At 42.0% G+C, this 15,616-nt stretch overlaps 1 protein-coding gene and 1 pseudogene across 8 annotated transcripts in view; one reads left to right on the top strand and one right to left on the bottom strand.

The window, feature by feature from the left end:
* Nucleotides 1–15,616, bottom strand: part of GFOD2 (Gfo/Idh/MocA-like oxidoreductase domain containing 2) — a 40,828-nt gene extending 25,212 nt beyond the window's left edge. For 5 of the 8 annotated variants that reach the window (XM_054579315.1, XM_054579316.1, XM_054579310.1 and 2 more), the window contains exon 1: nt 15,412–15,571. The gene's annotated coding sequence lies outside the window, so the exon portion shown is untranslated. Of the gene's footprint in view, nt 1–14,641; nt 15,152–15,387 lie in introns of those variants that run through there. The other 3 variants (XM_054579314.1, XM_054579312.1, XM_054579313.1) reach the window with 3 other exon arrangements.
* LOC129075268 (60S ribosomal protein L12-like) lies at nt 756–1,308 on the top strand (annotated as a pseudogene).

Genomic DNA, 15,616 nt, shown 5'->3' with positions numbered 1-15,616 from the left:
AAAAGATATTAATTGTAGTAAAATACACAACATAAATTTACCATCTTGACGTTATTTTTTTTTAATCCTTACCTGAAGATATGTTCACTGACTTTAGAGAGCGAGGAAGGGAGGGAGACAGGTTTTTTCAAATGTCATTACTTGTTCTGGGATTGTGTCTTCCCGATCCTATTAAAAGCATTAAGTTCTCCAGAAGCTTAAAAATGGTTCCAGCCAAACTATTAAAAAATGTGTCTATAATAACTTGCCCTGTAACTATACTTTTTAAAATTACAAATCATGCTTTCTATTTTTCAGTGTCAGGCTTCAAAAAGAGCCATTAGGGATTTCTATAGCCAAAATTACTATCTTGTAATACTATCCCTTACCCCGCAAGCCACACAAATGCAGTCAATTAATTTTTCAGGCAAAGCATTAAATCAATTCGATGGGGGAAAACTCCTTAAAGAAATGGCTGGTGTGGCACAGCTGGTTGGGTGTCATCCCACAAACCAAAAAGCCACTGGTCTGATTCCTGATCAACGCCCAGGTTGCAGGTTTGGCCCCCGTTCGGGGCATGTAAGGAAGGCAGCCAATCAATGTTTCTCTCTCACATCAATGTTTCTCTCCCTCTCCTTTCTCCCTTCCCCTTGCTCTAAAATAAAAAATAAAAACATTTATTTAAAAAAAAAATGGTGTCGAGCTTTTGGCTTTCAGCTTGGAGGAGGCGAAGGCGCAACTTTCTTCGGTCGTCCTGAATCCAGGTTCATCCGACATCAGCCGCCTCCACCATGCTGCCAAAGTTCGACCCCAACGAGATCAAAGTGGTATATCTGTGGTGCACCGGCGGGGAAGTCAGTGCCATGTCTGCCCTGAACCCCAAGACTGGCCCCCGGAGGCTGTCTCCAAAGAAGGTTGGTGATGACATTGCCAAAGCAACCAGTAACTGGAAGGGTCTGAGGATTACAGTGAAACGGGACCATTCAGAACAGACAGGCCCAGGTTGAGGTAGTGCCTTCTGCCTCTGCCCTGCTCATCAAAGCCCTCAAAGAACCACGAGATAGAAAGAAGCACAAAAAAAGAAAACATTAAGCACAGTGGCAATATCACTTTTGATGAGACTGTCAACAGTGGCCAACAGATGCGGCACTGATCCTTAGCTAGAGAACTCTCTGGAACCACTGAAGAGATCCTGCAGTCTGTGGACTGCAATGTACATGGCCGCCACCCTCATGACATCATAGAGACATTACCAGTGGTGCAGTGGAATGCCCAGCTAGGGAAGACGTACAAAGGAAAATATTTCAATGAAAGATCATTTGACAACCCCCCCCCTTCCTCAAAATGGTGTTGAAACAACTGGACACCCATATAGCAACGAATTTTGATCCCTCTTGTCTCACTCACTATACAAAAATTTATGAGCTCAAAGACCTACATGTAAAAGCCAGAATCACAAAGCTTCTAGAAAAACATATCGGAGAATATTTAAGACTATGGGGTAGATAAGAATTTCTTGGACAAGACACAGAAAGCACTAACTCACTGGTGAAGTGGATTTCAAAATCTAAAAAAATGTCTGGCTCATCAAGGCATCATTAAAAATAAATAGGTAAGCCACAGACTAAGAAAAAAAATATTTGCCAAACATACATGTATCAAAGAACTTAAATGCAGAACTCCTACAAACCGACAAAAAGAATCAACGACCTGATTTTTAAAAATATCAGAAGACTCTCATAGCTTCACACCAAAGAAAGAGGAATGGCCAAAGGCACATGAAAAAGTGCTCACATCATTAGGCATTAGGGACATGCAAATTAAAAGTACACTGAGATACCCACTAGAGTGGCAAAGATTAAAAAAAACTGACTGACAACCCTGAAGCATGGAGAGGATAGGGAGCAAACGGAACTTTTATACATTGCTGGTGGAAGTGGAAAACAGCACAATCACTTTGGAAAACTGACAATTTCTTATAAAGTTAAACATCAACCCAATGCGACAGCAACTCCACTCACAAAATGTTCCTAGCATCCTTATTCATCACAGCCCCAAACTGCATCCAAACTCAAATGTTCATAAACATGACGCTGGATAAACAAATTATGGTATAGTCATACAATGGAATACAGTAAGCGGGTGAAATAAATGAACTATTTATATACATAACATGTATGAATCTTAAAAACATTATGTTGAGTGGAAGATACCAGGCACACACACACCAAAAAACCCCATACTGTACGATTCCTTTTACAGGATGTGCAGTGCAGGAACAGGCAAACCTTACTTATACTGACAGTAGTCAGAAGATGGTAGTGGTAGTGGCTGAGGTGGGCAACTGGCAACTGACTGGAAAGGAACGCAAGGAAATATTCTAGAGTGATAAGAATGTTCTGTATCTTGTGCTGCATTGTGGAAACTGTCATAACTCATCAAGTTGAATATTTCAGATCTGTGCATTGAATTGTATATAAGTTATGCCTCAATTTCTAATCACTGTAAGCTGTTGTGTCAAAGGATACAGAACAACCTATTTATACCTTGCAGATTCAGGCCTATAATCAAACTAAATGAGTATGTGTGAATTAAAAGTCTCTTTCCGTTAAAATAAAAACCTCATAAGCTTACTTTTGGGGATATCACAAGTACAGAGACAACAGGTGAAGCCAAGAGAATAACTTTCCTGAGAAAGTAACTTCAAGCTAAGGCCCAATGATCTAGTCACTTTTGGCATTTGCTAAGGGTATCTGAAGATGGCACTTTTCCCTGGCCAACATCACACCAGGCAAGCTGCTGAGTTGCAGGTGTTAGGCAAATCCTCACCAGTCATGAACAAGTCATACTAAGGAAAGGAGGTTCCAAAAGGATTTCTCCTGTAGAGGTGTAGGCAAGCAAAGTTCATGATGGCTGTAAGTAAGAAATGGTGTAACAGTTTGTGGTTGTAGCTATACAAGCAGGGCAGTGAGCTTGGCACACCACAAGGATGGAGAGTCCTCGCTTGGTGCCCACCCCCAACTGTGCCTCAGAACCAGCCCACATCTGTAGCTGCTCAGCAGGGACATCCTTCAAGAACTACACATCCTCAGGCAACCCCTCCCTCCTCTGAGGCCTCCACAGACCAACGTTGCCATTGACCTCTGTTCCCCAAGACTGATTCTGAAGGGCCAGTGTCAATGGGTTTGTTTGGGAATTAGGTCTTTCTGTGGTTAATTTTTCCCCCCAGTAATTGATAAAATATACTAAAATAAAGCACTGTGGCCAGAGAGAAGGTCATGACCCTAGTTATTAAGTGAGATGAATCCTTAACCTAACTTTAAAACAGATTGTGACATTACGTAGTTGTGTTTTATAGTCTGTTTTTCAGGTGCTTATGTATAAAATGACACTTATAATTTATGCAAATTAACTCATTAATAAATAATGAATACTTATTAAGTATCTACTCTGGGCCAAGTCTAGACATAGCACAGCATACACTGGTGAGCGAAACAGACAGAACTTCTACCTGCATAGAGTTTACAGTCTAGCAGGAGAGATAAGACAACCAAATCATCACTTAAAGATGCCATTACAATGTGCACTAAGTGCTATAATGAAAACGGCCAGGGTGCTGTGAGACCATTCAGCAGAAAATAAATTAACTTATTTAAAGAAGTGTTAAATGATGTATTTGTAATGTGCTTCAAGTTCCATGTGGAAAAGTCAATATTCACATTCAAAGACTGAATTATAATAAAAATGCTGACATACTGATAGTTCAGTAAGGAAACAAGGACAGCAGTCCAATGGCATTAAGAAGCCAATCTGTGATTAGCAGACACATGTTCTTGCATAGTTAGTACCTTCCCCCAGAGCAATGTTCAAGCCTCTATCTAACAGCATGTCTGCGTATAAACTGGGTCCAAAGAGAGTAAGGAGCAAAATGATCAGAGCTTCAAAGTACAATTATGCAACGATCTTATGATCTCTGTTTTCAGGCATCATGGCTGACAACCACAATTTGGTTTAAATACTTCAGCACCCTAGATACTTCATCTCTCTTGGAGTAAAAGCCAAGGTTCCTCCACTGACCTAAACGATCTGTCTGCACTCCCCTCCTCTTTCTGACCTTATACCCTCTTTCTCTTCCCCTCACTCACTCTGCTCTAGCCACAGTGGTTCACTGTTAATGTATCTCAAAGTTACCAGGTACATTCTTGTCTCAGGGCCTCTGCACTTGCAGTTCTCTCTACTAATATCTAATATCTAATACAGATATTCATCCACTTGGCTTACTCGCTCCCCAATCTCCTTCATGTCTCAAGTGCTGTCTTGCTGGAAACAGGTTTATTTTCCCAATGTCTGTCCCCCCTTCCCACCTCTGCTGGAAGAGATGTTCCTGGAGGACAGGGAATTTTTTTTTGGCTATTTTTTTGTTCACTGCTGTACCCCAACTGCCTAGAACAAGGCCAGATATAACAGATGCTTCACCAATACTTTCTGTAAAAATAAAAATTTCAGCCCTGGCTGGTGTGGCTCAGTGAACTGTGTGCCAACCTTAGAACCGAAAGATCAGCGATTAGATTCCCAGTCAGGGCACACATCTGGGTTCCGGGCCAGGTCCCTGGTTGGGGTGGTGCAAAAGGCAGCTGATTGATGTTTCTGTCACACATTGATGTTTCTCTCCCTCTATTCTCCCCTCTCTCTAAATATGAATAGATAGATAGATAAAATCTTTAGGAAAAGGAAATAAAAAGAAAAATTTCAGACCTTGTTCTAGCATAGTTAATCAATAAACTGAGACATACATATTGAACTCATAAAAATTGGATATAATTCAGTAGTGCCTTGGAATATGTTCCAAATTTAATAGAAATTATTTATATTGCTAATCTAATGGTTTACTGGTTCAGGAAAGGAAACACGTATCATATGATAACAGAATAGCTCTGCCTGCCCTTGGAATTAGGAAAATGAGCTGCTGTTCTCAGTCTTAAACTACAACTTGAACTGCCAAGAGGGTGCCTTCAGTCGGAATTGTCTTTCCAACCACCACCCCGCCTCCACATAACATGACTCATGCTTATCAGTTAGCTCAGTCCCCTTGTAGTCAAGTTTCCTCCCTCTTAACAGAGAAGCTGGCTATATGTCAAGCCTTGCAGGATGGACCACAATGACCCAGCACTCAGAGGCTACATTAAGTTGAACGCCAACACACAATCATGAAGGGAAGGCAAGTGATTGTGAGTCAAGCCTAATCAGTCCATAAGGAAGCACTCTGGCTGTAGTGAAGCCTTTTTGCCCCCCACAGCCAGTCCATCACCGCATCCCAACAACTGGACATTGTAATGCCCCTTGAATTCATCCACTGCTCTAGTTCCCTGAACAGACACCTATGGTTCTCCTGCTCCTGAACAGACACCCATGGTTCTCCTGCTCCTAACCACTTCCTTCCCCAGCCTTTAAGTGTCTCTCGGATAAATGCCAAATTCCTTGATGGGGCTCACAAGCATCTCTCCAGTGTGGGTTGAACCCACCTTAGCACTTTTGCCTTATACTGCACCCGACATGCTACCAAATCTAACTCCTTCAGTCCTGTTTTGAGATGTTGGTCCAAGCTGTTTGCTCTGCCCAGAAGAATATTTCTTCTCACTTCCTCACACTAAGTCCTTCTCGGGAGATCTGTTAGGTCTCCACTTAAACACCACTTCTTCAGAGAGACCATGCCTAGGCTGAGTTAAATTCTCATAGTTCCCAAGCAGCCTGAGCTCTGGTTTTCACATATTTCATTAGGATCACCAATTAGTTTCTGTCATGATGGCAGGACTGTGCCTATTTCAGGAACCTGTTGGGAAAATAATCAGAAATGACCTCCATGTGGCCTTCAACATTAAGTATGTTCTAAGAATTAATTAGGAAGGTGTGTCTACTTGTCCCTCACACCTCCTTTGGCCCTCCAACATCTAGAATTGAGCCAGTATGGCAGTTAGGCCATCAATGCCTGGAGAGCAGAGCTGGACCCAAAGAGGAGGGCTAACGACACCTTATCAACAAGGCCTGAGCAGGAGCCGGGAGAGTATGCAGCCTGAGTTTGGAACAGTATGTTCATAGCAGAGTGACTACCTCCAGTACAGTTACAGCTCCTCACTAATCAATTTGTTCTTAGAGCCTGAAACAATAACATGAATGCTTTCAGCAGAACTGTTTTCAGATAGATTTGAAAGTGTTTCTTTACCTGCACTTATGTTCCCATTGAAAAATAAAAGCCAAACTAAAGAAACTGGTATTGAGCTTTACAAATTAGGTATGATAAATGTTTTGATCCCTGGGTTTCTGTGGAGAAAGTTTAGTTTTCCTATGACTTGTTTGAGTGCCAACACCAGGTACTCAATGACATGGTCACAGACTGCTGCCTTCTCATTGATAGCAAAAACATCAACAGGACAAAGGGAAAAAAAAAAAACTATTCCTCCATGACCACAAGCTGACAAAGGGGATAAAACTGTTACACAGCTACCACAAAATGAGTGAGCATACCCATCCTTGGCCAAAGACACCAGTTCCCCACCCTCCTGCCCCCATCCACACAGTGTCCTAGCGGGGAGGCTAATGAAAGACCTAATGACCTGTCCAATGAGCTGTAACTACCCAATGTACAAAAGGGTCAGCTAAATCAAGTCATAAAGAAGTAAATTTAACACCCACAGAAGTATTGGATCACTGTAAGGTCTAAAAGTTAGCTTCAGGCCCTGACTGGTGTGGCTCAGTGGACTGGGTGTCGTCCTGCAAAAGGAAAGGTTCGATTCCCCATTACGGCACATGCTTAGGTCATGGGCCAGGTTCCTGGTTGGCGGCATGCAAGAGGTAACCAACTGATGTTTCTCTTGAACATCAATGTTTCTCTCCCTTTCTCCCTCCCTTACCCTCTTTCTAAAAATAAATAAAATCTTAAAAAATTAAAAGTTAACTTCAGCTGTTGATTACCATAGAAAAAGTACTCATCTACCAGCTATATTAATTCTTTACTGTTTTTGAAAATTGGACAGTAATAACCAGGTTACTTTTTCTGAGACTGCTTTAACAGTGTTTCAGATTGACATTAACCTGAAAATTCCATCCTCAACCCTACTATCTCCCAGAGCAATTTTATCTAATCCTTCAACTTCACTATGACTTCTCTGCAAAGATTCTTAACGTCCCCTTTCCAGCCTTGTCAACTTGCTCTGGCTTTAGTTCTATACTGTTAAGTGTCTACTGGAAATCTCACCCAAGTGAATAACCAACTTCTCCCAACCCAAATACATCTTTCCTCTCAGAAATGAACCCTGTGCTCCCCCACCCCCTCCCTTTAACGGCACAATAACCAGTCATCAGAGTCCTGTCCTCATTTATTTTCCAATATTTCTAAAGCACCACAGTGAATTAGGCATTGTGCCAGCAGTTGAGCACATAGCAGTTATCAGACAGACCAAGTCCCTGGAGGTTGGTTTCTGTAAAGGGGCACATCCAGGGCCTCCCCAAAGGGTATTTGTGACGGGGTCCAGAGATTGGAGTGTCCAAGAAAAATATATTCTCCCCACCCCAGGGCGGGCCGCCATGGGGGATGGGAGCCTTGAGCAGGGCCAATGAGAGTCATTTTGCATGTTAATAACAGGATCGTTTCATTTCTCATTGCAAAGAGGGTTATTCTGCATATCACCAAGGCTAATCAGGAAGGTTTGAAAGACTTAATGCAGAATGTAACTGGGAGAGGAAGAGGAGAGACAGGGGCCTGCGGGAGAGAGAGAAAGGGACACAGACTCTGGGGAACAGTGTGAAGATGACGCGGGAAGAAAGAGGGGAGAAAGGACTCTTGCTAGTGGGCCATGAGAAGGTGCCACATGGTTATGGATTAAGAGCTGGAGATCGCGGCGACACGGTAGATGGTGCTGAGACCCGCGAGAGGCCTGCCTAGCCGAGTCCCGGACTTCTGTTCTTTTTCTTCTGAAGGACGGTACCCTGACTGGCCTGACTGGGGAAAGGGGGAGAGGCAGGACGGTGTATGTGCTGGTGGGTGTTTTAAAGGGATTTTGAGATTTAAGAGTGACATTTGGCCATTAATCAAATCTGTGTAACTTTTGAATAAATAGTTCCTTTCCCTTTCACCAAACTCTGTCATTCAGAGCCAAAATTCCAAGGGTGGCGGGCAAAGGACCTACAAACGAGAGACCCTGGGGAAGTGGGGGATCATTGTTTTGGTAATAGCATCTGTGCAACTCCCTCCATGGGTCCATTTGTTCAGTAACATTTCCATTTCTTGCTACATTCATAGCTGAATACCAAGGACTGATTTAACACAGGAACATAATGAGTGTTCAAAGGCCTTTCCCTGTGGCAGTCAATTGAAAAAAAAAAAAAAAAAAGACTCTGTCTTTGCCTTTAAATCACTGAGGTAAAGCACACTTGGCCATGATGCCTGTGAAATAGTGAACCCTAGAGAGAAGTGTATTACATATTTTGTTTTTACCTGTGGTCCCAAGAGAATGAGTTTTTTATTATAATAATAAACATTTTTCAATATGCAAACTTAATTTACTCAAGTTTTCTTAGTGTTTTCCACTTTCTGTATGGACACAAATATTCTGTTCCTGTGAAAACTGCTATTTCTATGGCAATAGGAGACACTCAAGAGAGTCATCCACCTGCCTGCCTTCTTGATTTCGTGTGTGGGACATTCTTCGGGCACCTCAGAGCACAGCACCCTGACCAGTGTTCTACTTGTACGCAGGAAACTGCCTACCCACTGGCGCATGACCATCCTCAACTGTAATTTAACAATCATCTGCCTGTTAAATGTGAGATATAAAATAACCTAAGCTCAGGACAGTCTGCCACATCAGCCCCTTTTTTCTTTTTGGTTAGCGTCTAATGAAGGAGGCTAGTTATAAAATACAGGATATATATGGGATACAACTGCCTGAAAACAGCCATTCATTTCAGTATTTCAGAATTTTCTAATTATTGTTTAAATGATGCACAATGTCCTGCCTTACTGTTGAGATTCTGAGTTCCTTCACGACCAAGACTAGGTTATATACAGTATTTAGGAGATAACAGCCCTGACAAGTGTGGCTCAGTTGGCTGGGCATCATACCATGAAGGTCAAACCACAAAGGTAAAGGTGAGTATATACTTGACTGGTTCGATTTCTGGTCAGGGCACACGCCTTGGTTGCAGGTCCAGTGCCCACATGGGGTGTGTGTGGGAGGTTACCGACTGATGTTTCTTTCCCTCTCTCCTTCCCTTCTCATATTTCTAAAAAATAAAATCTTTAAAAAAAAAAAGAAAAAAGACAGAGAACAGTTCCCTGAAACTTAAAACTATAAAGTATTTTGGTAACATTCCTAGAATGGTTTGGGAATTATTCAAAGGCAGCTAAATGTTCTTTGCACAACAATATTAGTATGTCAGGGATATTAACTATTGCAGTAAGGAGAAACAAAGATAATACCTTTGAAAGGATACTCAGGAACAAGCCCAGGGATGGGGAAACCAAACGAGTCATTTAAACACAGTGATTTACTTTTAAAGATAACATTAGACAAGAAGTAGTCTGTTGAATGATCTCTCCCATTGCTCCAAAATACAAGTTATGTCCCTTTAGGCCCTGGCACAAGAATATGAATTCACAAGGCTGAAAAGTAACAGGAGGTACAGCTGATCTCTCTACCATCCCCCAACTCCTGGACAATCGGAGGATGCCTGGCATGACAAACACACCATCTCACATGCTCCCAGAGCTACCCCCAGAGAGTTTCCTCTGAGACTAAAACCATTTCCTGGTGAGAATCACCACTGGGCTGCAGAAACCATTAACCACATGAAATTTCCTATAATATGCTTTGGGACACTGTATTACACAAAGCCACTCAACAAACTCCCAAGGGACCATAAGGGTGAAAACTATCTATCAACAAACACCTAAGAAATCAGTTTTAGAAAACAGCACAAGATCTGTAAGTCATCTTTCAATTATACACATTTAAATTCATTACGTAGGTAACCATATTACCATTTGGTTCACTGACACCTGAGACAGGAAGAAATGTCAGTGCTGCCCAGACCCTGCCATTGTTCTCCCAACCCCTCACTTTTAATACAATCCATAAAGCCAGAAGAGGTGAAGGCCAGAAGAGAGAAAACAAGTTCCACATCATCCTTTACACTAGCACAAAGAAACTTTTGGGCGGGGGGTGGCGGGGGTGTTGGTTGTTTGTCTTGGAAGAGGGAAATACATTTCAAAAATTATTTTAATATTTTGAGATATAATGAACATTAGTTTCAGGTATATAACATAATGATTCAATATTTCAATATTTGTATATATGGCAAAGTAACTGCCACAATAAACCTAGTTAACATCCCATTTTAAAAAATATATATTTATTTTGGAAAATTACTGTGTTCTTATGTTTTTTTTTTTTTTAATCCTCACTGGAAGGCATGCTTACTGATTTTTTTTTTTTTTTGGAATAGAGAGAAGAGAGAGAGGGAGGGAGAGGAGAAAAAACATTGACGTGAGAAACATCAACTGGTTGCCTCTTGATGCAACCCAAACAGGGACCAAACCTGCAACCTAGGCACATGCCCTGACTGGGAATTGAACCTGCAACCTTTTAGTTCATAGGACAAAGCTCCAACTGAGCCACACTGGCCAGGGCCTTTTTTTTTCCTTCCCCATTACCATATTTTGCCATGTATAATGCGCATCCACGGTTTTTGGTGCGCATTATACACGGGATTATTATACCCATTATTATGTCCATGGTATGTAATCTTTATACCCATGTATAATGCACATCCTTATTGTCCCCTTAAAAATTTGTACCAAAAGTGCACATTATACACAGCAAAATATGGTATGTTCTTTTTTGCTAAGTTTTTATGCTTGTTCAATGTACCTTGTGGTCAAGTATATATTCACAACTTTGTATCCTGAGATTTTTTTCACTTAACTGTTTAGACATAAGCATTTTTCATTTTATCAGACAGTTTTTAAGGGTTACTTGATATTCCACTGACTACATGAATCAGCTTTGCATTTCTCTTGTTAGACATTTATGTCATTTTCAATTTGTTTTGTTTTAAACTTTACAAATTGTTTTAAAAATTATGGTCCAGAAGTTACACGATTTGCCTAACGTTATCATTTTAAGTGAAATATCATTATAAAAGTAAATAATAAAGACTTTGAGGTTGTACAGTGATATGGTAAATCTCAAAGCCAAGTAGGAGTGTTTGTGGTTCTACTTTGGGGTTATCTAGTCTATTGAAAAATTGAGAGCTGACAGTTTGAGAGTAGCACAGTTATCCCAGGCCAGAAAGGCAGACTCAGTACTCTGTTCCCATTCTTCACAGCCTTCATTTGTAATCCTTCTAAAAGATGAATAGAAACCCTTACAGAAGAAGCTTTTGGGAATGGCTTGGAGGGATTGGGGGAGAATGACCATTTCCCCAACAATTCCTAGCTATTCTGGGCCCTAGAAAGTGTGGCATTTTGTTACCGGCTACCTAGAGAACTGACAATACCTAGGATAAAAGCACTACTTGCTACACCTCTTCTAAGAGCAGGGACTGAAGAACAAGTATTTAAGATAGATTTAGAGTGTATTTAAGTAACGCAGGACTATTCATCTCTTCCTTCTTAATGTTTAATGCCTATTTTCTAAGTGATCATTTCCATAACCATGAAATAGAAAGTTACTTCATTCCTCATTTCCTTTGTCTCAGTGTAGAGAGAGAGTGTAGAGACTTTATTTCACTCATTCCTCAACTAATGGTTAAGTCATAAGTGAGTGTTAGAGTGTGTAGGAAAGTCTTACTGCTTTCATGTTTTTCTCAGTATCATGTAAACATCATCCTTGGAGGCAAAATGACAAAACCTGAAGCTGTCCTACGTCCAGGCACATCATGAGAAGGCAGGGTTCTTTGGAAAAGACAATAATGCTGGGAAAAATAAAGGATAGCAGGAAAAGAGGAGACCAAGTATGAGATGGATCAACTCCAAAAAGGAAGCCACAGGCATGAATCCTGTGCAGGGCTGCTGAGCAGGGCTGCTGAGGACTGGACATTGTGGACATCATTCATTCATAGAGTCGCCAGAAGTCAGAGCCAACTCAGGAGTAAGTAACACACACTGATTCTCACTTTCATGAGTCCAAGCCTATTTCAAGTACCCTTCATTTCTCACTTTTTAAAACACCTGATACCTAAATTTGCAAGTAATTGGACTTTTAGACTCTCTTAAAATTTTCTAATACAAAGCTGCTACTCTTGTATGTAACAAAACTAGCCCTGGCTGGTGTGGCTTAGCGGACTGAATGCAGATCGCCAGCCTGCACACTGCAAGGTCACCTATTTCATTCCTAGTCAGGGCACACGCCTGGGTTGCTGGCCAGGTCCCCTCCCCAGTAGGGGCCATGTGAGAGGCAATCAATCGAAGCATCTCACACATCAGTTTCTCTCCCTCCCTTCCCCTCTCTCTAAGAGTGAATAAATAAAATCTTAAAAAAAAAAAGCCATTACTATACTGTATACAAATTCTCAAAAAGAGCAAACTCTCCAGTTTTTTCCTAAATGCTATCCAATTCCAATGGTGGATTTATTCTAGAACTGGACCTTCCAAAAATATGCATAAGTGACATCAGACATCAGAAAGGCTCTTCTCTAAGGCTGCCTCTGTTTGATTCCTCTATTTTCTAAACACTAATGTTTGTATTACAACTTCTTACACCAGATAGCACTACATTTCCATTTCATTTTTCCTCTTACTGTGTAACTAGAAAATCAAATCAGTTCAGTGAAAATAAATCCTGTTAGCATTACTGGTTTATCTGGTACCTTTGCCTATTAAATACTGTTGATTGCTTTATTACAGGCCAGATTTGATAACTGCTCTCAGCTGCCCCAGAAAAGAGAGTAGATGTTAAGTAATTATTTGTCAAAGGTTTCACTGCCATAGCAACGAAGCAACACTTTCAGTGTCTCTAAGTCCATCTTTCTCCTCTGAAAACAAATGTCTTTCTGATTACTGGAACTCAAAAAATGCACACAAATCCATGTGGCACACTCACCACATTTAAACAGTATCTTTCACAACTGCTCATTCAATAATGTATCTGCCCTGGCTCATGTGGCTCAGTGGTGTGGTGCCGGTCTGCACACCCAGAGGTCATAGGTTTGATTCCAGTCAGGGCACACACCTGGGTTGCAGGCCCGGTCCCCTCTTGGGGGCATGTGAGAGGTAACTGGACAACATACCTCTTGCACATTCAGGTTTTTCTCTCTCTTTCTTCCTCCCTTTCCCTCTCTCTAAAAATAAATAGATACAATCTTAAAAAAAAACCACCCATATATCTGCACTTATATTAAAAGTACGCTCCCACATCCCATCCAGTTCTGCAGATGGTAACTGATTTGCTCCCTGTCAATCTTACCTTGATTTTGGCCTACTCGTCTGTCTGCTCTCTGGGCTAACGATACATTCATGAGGATTTCTACACAGAACACAATGACTTTCACGAAACTTTTCTGACAGGATTTGGTTAACAGTGAATGTCACCCACAGATTACATACCCTTCTGATAATACCCCATATTTCTCTTGATGCAAGAAAGTCAATAAAATGCATAACTGTACAATGTTAATAGCTATGTTGTATACCTGAAACTAATATAATACTGCATATTTGCTATATTTTAATTAAAATAAATTCACAGCCACATTATCCATAGTCATGGTCAGGCACTGATTGGTGAACCTAAAGCATTCTTTAAACTAATATCACCTACTAACACTATCATACATTCAATGTATCTTCTCTTATCACTCTGGGAGTGAAAAAAAATGCTGCAAAGCTGAATATACACTGAAGATTAGTTTTATCAAGCTAGCAATAAATTTACTTTAATGACTAGAACCAGTAACCATCTGTTAAAAACTGTACATTCCCTTCCCACATATTACAAATCTTTTAGTTTCTTTATTGGGGGGGGAGGCTTTTTTTCACTGCTAATCCTACTACTAGTGTGTTCTAGTATTACTATAGAAATCTTATATCTGAATTTTCCAAGGAAATAAAAATAATAACTGATCAGACCCAGAGCAATCGTTCCACAGGAAAAGTAGGGCAACCAGGTGGTAAGAAAAAGCCTCTCACAACTGAATGTTTATCTGTAAAATGGGGACTCTGCCAACAGAACTATCTGCTGAAAATTTTCACCTCTTGGTCCAGACATTCTCTGAACTCCTAGTCCAAAGGCAGTAATTTTTTCACATTTTTTGTAAAGTGTACAGCCATATAACTTTTGTTCCCTGGTGTAGCTTTTCAGAAGAAAATGAGTTTCTTCTGAAACTCATATGAAGAATGAATCTAGCTTCCCTGAACTCTTAAATAAAACCATCCCCATAACTCTTCATATCACAATAACACGTTAAGTGTCTTTTCTAACAGTTGTTCCCTTCAAATGAAGGGTCATACACTAGGGCTCCTCCTTCTGAGACCTTTGTGCCCAAAGCTTAAAAAGGTCCGCTGGGTGTTGCATGGCCCTGGTTCTGGACACCCACTTTTTTCCAGTGTCTTGCCCTTAACGTGACACAATGGGGACAAAGAACAAAACAAGATGGCTTATAAGCTTACTTGGTATCCAAGGCAGCTTTAAACTTTTCCTGTTCAGTTCTTCAGATTCACAGTAGTTTGGGAGGTAAACTTCCCATGATCATTCCTAAGTCCCGATCTCTCCGCCCTCTCTTCCTTCCTCACCATTCACGTCACAATGCCTCCTTGATGGGAATACCTTACCTCACCTTTGTCTCCGTAGGTCCATCTGCTTCCTTCCTGAGTTTCAAAGGTAGGCCAGGGCCCTTGAGACAAGGCCACTGGGCACTCTGGGGCTAGCAGAGCCATCCGCACCCCCTGCGGTGTCCCTTCTTCCACCTGCCCCCTAAACACTCTTTTCTTAAATAAAGATTTACCCCTACTAAAAGTCCCATCTAACTCTGAAAGAGGATGGACCAGCTACCTTCAAGAGCCCTTTGTCTGAGGCTTCCATACCTCACATACTTATCCACAAAGCGTCAGTCCTCACACAGGTAGGTGGCTCTACTCTGCACAGGGCGGGGAAGCCTAGGTTTCCCAGTCCAGTAAAGGGATGGGGTTAGGGCCGAGGTCCCTCCGGAGCCGAAATTTTACGACCAAACTTGCAGGTCCTCTTTCTGAGGTGGGGAGGGCGAACTCCGGAGGCGACCCTCGAATTCCGCGCCGGTGCTCGCCGTTAAAACGGCCGCCTCCAGCCCATACTCTGCCTCCGACCCCCGACGCCGGGCCGCATTAGAGGCCCGGGCGACGCCCGCTCACAGCCGCGCCATGCCCTCCTCCATCCGCACCCGCTGCCGCAGGCCGCCTCTCACCTGGCACTCTGGCATCACCCGCCCCGCTCCGCACAGGAGACCTTGGGTCCGGACGGTATCAGCGGACACCAAAGCCCCGTGAAGGAGGAGGGCAGGAACTCACCGACCCGGGGAGTCTCGCTCTCTGCTACCAGAACGCGCCGCCTGGTTTCTAAGGAACCGGGGGCTCCGGGAAGGGAGGGGGTGGGTTGGCGGAAGACCTGCG

This window comes from Pteronotus mesoamericanus, unplaced genomic scaffold, assembly GCF_021234165.1.
Source record: "Pteronotus mesoamericanus isolate MK-2021 breed Mesoamerican mustached bat unplaced genomic scaffold, CSHL_Meso_final contig_52, whole genome shotgun sequence".
Lineage (NCBI taxonomy): Eukaryota > Metazoa > Chordata > Mammalia > Chiroptera > Mormoopidae > Pteronotus > Pteronotus mesoamericanus.
This window is presented reverse-complemented; position numbering and strand designations above follow the sequence as displayed.